Genomic DNA, 5510 nt, shown 5'->3' with positions numbered 1-5510 from the left:
CGAGCTGATGAGTGCAGCAGCACAGGGTGGTCCTAATGAACACAGGGATGTTGTTCCAGATCCCCCTCAAACACAGAAAGACCGTCACTCACGCCCTGGTCACCAGCAGGTTCGACTACGGCAACGCACTCTATGACGGAATAAACAAAAACCTCACCCGCATGCTACAGAACATCCAAAACGCCACCGCAAGACTGGTCCTCAACCTGCCAAGCCACTGCCACATCTCCCAGCACCGGCGCACACTCCACTGGCACCCCATCGAAGCTAGAGTCACCTTCAAGATGCTAACCCACGCTCACAAGGCCCTCCACGACGCCGGACCAGCATACCTGAACAGCCGACGCAAATTCCACGCACCCCAAAGGACCCTTCGATCAGCCCAGCTCTCCTACGCCGTGGTCCCCCGCACCAGAAAGACCAGATCGGGAGGCCGCTCCTTCTCCTCGCGCGCGGCCAGTGCCTGGAACAAATTTCGCTCCACCTCAGACAGATAACATTGCTCCCCATCTTAGCAAGAAACCTCAAAACCTGGCTCTTCGACAGACCCCCTTCTTGATGGACTGGAACCTGCAATCCCCCCCCCCCCCCCAGCTCCTTGAGACCCTTACAGGGGAGTAGTCGTGCTTAACAAAAACTTCCTTTGATTTGATTTAGATCATGGGTGCATTGATGGAAAAGGCCCGGTGTCATGTTTTTTAACAGCTCTTATTCTGAAGAGTGATAGTGTCCTGGTTGCCATTGTGCGGAGTACCACTAGAGAGGGCCTGCATGATCAGTGGGGGTGGTGGCTATGATATTATTTTTAAAATGATGCAGCTGGGTTTGATGATGATGATGCAGGCTGGAAAGGGCAGCCAATGGAATCCATTTGGATGAAGGTGATGTGATCTGTTTCTCCAGGCCCTGATGATATGTGCTGTTGCGTGTAGAATGTCCTTAATAAAGGCCTGTGTGGATCCTGAGAGGCCATGGTGCAGGACGTTACCATCCATCCAGAAGTGAGAGTGGTGATGGCTTGAAAATAGTTTTGAAGTTGCTTTCTGGAACAAACAGCTTCACTTTCTTTAGACGAGAGAGCTTGTAGTAGGCCACCTTTAGTTTTTTTGCAGTGTATTCTTTAAGGGTGAGGTTGGTGAATCCAAGTTACATGGCATTCAGTGAAAGTTGGGGGTTGAAGCCTTCAAGGTTCATTGCGCCAGATGTGTACCGTTTCATGACAGTTATTCTTGGAAAATAATCGGAATTCTGTCTCTGTTAGGTTGAGCTTCGAGTAGATTCTGGACATCCAGGTCTCGACGACGTGCAGGCACTTTTAGGCACAGATATGAACCACCTTATTTAAATAAATTGGCTATACACAGATATAGATATCAGCAACATATATCTTTTATTATTTTTGTAGTATATCTTCTTTCGAATCAATTTTCATAATTTATTCATTTCAATCAGAAAGAGGGGGGAAATACCATGGGAACAAGCAATCCTGTAAATATTGATTTACATTCAGAAAAAATTGTCCAACTCTATAGAAAGTAAAAACATCAAACGTCAAAATTTTTAAATGTATGGATGATATAATGATGATGAACACAATGTAATTAAACAGATTCAAAAACTAATGTACAAAAATACGATGTATACCCCCTCTCATGTATATATCTCTTTTTTTTATTGTTTATTATGTAAAGGAGAAAAAAAGAAAAAATATTGTAAATATATATGGATGGTTTGGCCACTAGAGTGTATTTTAGATTGTATATATAATATGTGACATGTAACCTATATACACCGAGTTAGATTCTGATGTAACACTGCTTTATTGAAAACTAATCTGGTCTATAGTTACTAGACACTTAAGAACTCAAAGATGCTCATGGTTAGACTTTTGGGCGATGTGATGCCACTGGGATATGGAAATAATGAAGGATACCTACCTCTATATGATTAAATTATATGGTTTTGAATTTTTACATCTCCACGGTACATTTTCGACATCTTAATGTAACATTACCAAGCGCACGCACGATGCGTGGTATTAGAGCGGTTTATCCCTTCTTACCAACACAATAACGATTGCTCACCTATCAACATGAGCTTTCTTAGTTTGAGTGATCTACACCACCAATCGGATTAATTTAGAGTAATGATGGCCAATGGGATAGATCGCTATATCTCGTTACATGGTTAAACATAGTAAAACCAACCCGGTTGGTCTTGAACTTGCCCCGCGGTTTTCTAACCCTATAAAAACGCCTCTACCACTCTGAGCAGGTTACCTGCCTGTAATAGGCCCTTCCGCGTTTGGAAAAGTAAGATATGGCACGATGAGGAGAGTGAAGAGAGAAACGATCTGACCACTAAATAGGTTTGAACTAGGACGATTAAATGGTGCAATGTTGATACACCACAATAGGAACTGTTTAGACAGTTCCTATGACCTAGTATAAGATATAGAGATCTATAATATGGGACTAATGTAGTGTTATTCTCCTTTTTGACCCTACCCGTTTAAACAGATGAATATCCTCCCTGGTAGGACAGCCGTTTTCACATCTTTTGTGCATCGTCTTCACCACCATCAGTTGCCACAGTTAATAATTCTACAATGAAATCAGTGAGTATTGATATTAATGTTAACATCACGCTGATTATCTATCTAAGCGTTATTGGATCATCATTTTATCTCCGTTTTAAATAATACAGTTAAGGTGACCATATTTTTGTATTTCGGTCTGTATCTGGCAATTTGACCATATATCGGACCCCCAGTACGGACTTTTCCCCTTGGTCAATCATCGAGAATTTAATGGTATGTAAAAGTATGCGCAAATGTCGCAATAACTGCTCATTCAAGATAAAACCTCCGACCCTATTTGTGACATCAGTCTTAATAAGTCTGGACTCGTAGTACAGCGGTTATCCAATTACGAATATATTCTCATCCTGCTTATATAAACAAGATACCTTTTGCTAGGCGATAATGCATTTATCTTGTTAACTGGTACATATCTGCCTGATATGATCGCTATCAATACGTTATTAACTGATATTTAGTAGAGCGCTCTAAAACAGATACCCTCTGAAGTACATGCATACCATGTCCATGACCTTCCTATTAGTCGGGGCAGTATGTGTCTAGAATTATTTGATCTACAATATAGGTGATTACTCTCTAATATAGAAACGTGTCTTTCACAGTGAGGTTCGGAGCCCACGCATTAACCTTTTGACATTCAATCAAGCAGAAGTTTTTCTATGGATACAAGCATCTCCCTATACTTGGTAAGATCTCTTTACTTGCCAATATGAGCAGGCATTTAAATGCACATTAGTAACTTCTAGTCCTTGTTCTTTAAGGTGGTCTACTTGATATTTCCATGTCTTTCCATTGGTACTCTGGTCCCTGATCCTAGTTGACTAGTCGGCACAGAGGGAGGACTCTTCTATGTTTAAATCTATTATGGAATGCTATCGATCCTAACGTATTTTGGTCATTCAGTATATTTAATTATACAGAATAATGTAATGTCTTTGCGAGAGTGGATCAAATGTGTATAGGGGTCTTAGTGGTAGATAAAAGTGAGTAGGTTACATATGTATAGTTTGTATAGTTTGTATAAAATGTGTATATATATGATATATGTATGGCGATTTGTTACTTGTAAATATGAACTACAGCCTTGACAGAAGAATAATGAAAGAGAATATATTACGAATGTAAAGATTTTCATAAGTTTGTACTAAATGATGTATAACCACCTAAAAATTAATTAAGGAATATTTGTGTTTTTTCTTATTGTAGTTTTGTTATTGTGCAATAGACGGCTACCTGATGAAGGCATGTATGCCGAAACGTGCGTAGTTGACACCTGCCGCACTGCCTACATCACTATTACGTCTATCGTATTTATGGATGTATGATTATATGTTGTTTTTCTTTCCCCCCCCTCTTTCTGATTGAAATGAATAAATTATAAAAATTGATTCGAAAGAAGATATACTACAAAAAAGAATAAAATATATATGTTGCTGATATCTATATCTGTGTATAGCCAATTTATTTAAATAAGGTGGTTCATGTCTATATTGTTGATTTCTCTTTCAAATATATGTTGGTAGAACACAAACTATTTTCTTCCTTTTTAAATCATTCTCTAGCTAACCCTTTCCTTATTGGTAAATTTCCCTATTTTTGGCTAGATGTTAATATAGGGGTCTCTTGCTTCCTTAACTTTTAGGCACAGAGGCAGAGTCACAAACGACCTATGCACTCGTGGAGGAAGTCCCGCACTCATGGCAGGTTCTCTGTACTGCAGTTACCCATTTTGGAAGTCCCACCACGAGTACCGGCCCCCCACCACGACTGTGGGGCCTCCACCATGAGTGATGAGGCCCTTTGTGAATCGACCCCCTTATGTCTGAAGCAGAGGAGCCTTTCAAGTAGAGTTGCGTATCATCGTCTTAGTGAATCTTGATGCTGTATCTGTGAGTAGGGAACAATATGTAACCTTCAGGTACTCTGCAAGGGATAGGGATATTTTGGAAGCTAGAAGTGCCCCAGTGAAGGACACTGCTGATGAATCCTATTCGAGATTCCAGGGTGATTACGAAGGAGACATGGTTAACTGTGTCGAAGGCATTTGAGAGGTCCAGCGATATCAGGAAACAGGAGTCATGTTCTTCTGTGGTCAGAAGACCATCATCTACAATGTACAATGTAGCAGTCTCTGTGCTGGAGCATGCTCTAAAGCCAGACTAGTAGACATGCAGGAGATAGTTAGTAGTTGAACAGACCGTTTCTTTTTAACTGATATTGCTAATGAACGGTGAGTGGGTGATGGGCCGGTAGTTGGTGAGTTCATTAGGGTCTAGTGTAGGTTTCTCTAGAAGTGGGAGGATAAGGCCTGTCTTGAGAACTTTGAGACCATGCCTTGAGTGAGGGAGGCATTGACAATGGTTGATGAAAAACCATTGTCGACAACATCTGCAAAAGATAGGGCTTTGTAAAATGATCATTTGGGATCCTATTGGAAGGGTTTGTTATGAGAGATGAAGTAGGCTTGCTGTTGTCAATGTGCTCCAGGATCTTTTGGATTTTTTCACTGAAGAGGTTGAAGGTGTAGAGTTGTATGTTTGTAATGACCAAACACTTGTGGCTCCTGATGGACTCTGCAGAACTCTGCCGTAATCATTAGAGTGTAGTGAATGCAGGTTTAAAATGTTGAGTTAGAGGTTACACGCAGAAGAATAAAGACGTGTTATGCTAAGCTCCGTGTGTGCCGTAGTCATTGGCGAGTACTCAGGCTGGGCAGGACGCTATAACTGGCGACGAGATAGGAGATAAGGAACCCGGAGATCGACAGTGCTATTCCAGAGTGTTTGCTGTGGTCCAGCAAACTGCTTGTGCATGACAAATATGCCGAAGCGCGGAATTGACGAACAAGTTACTTACCTTAGGTAACACCTTATCTGGTAGAGACGTGATCTAGCTGCAGATTCCTTACTTT

The sequence above is a fragment of the Lissotriton helveticus genome, chromosome 12 (genome assembly GCF_964261635.1).
Source record: "Lissotriton helveticus chromosome 12, aLisHel1.1, whole genome shotgun sequence".
Taxonomy (NCBI): domain Eukaryota; kingdom Metazoa; phylum Chordata; class Amphibia; order Caudata; family Salamandridae; genus Lissotriton; species Lissotriton helveticus.
The sequence above is the reverse complement of the archived record's forward strand: the minus strand, read 5'-3'. Positions refer to the sequence as shown.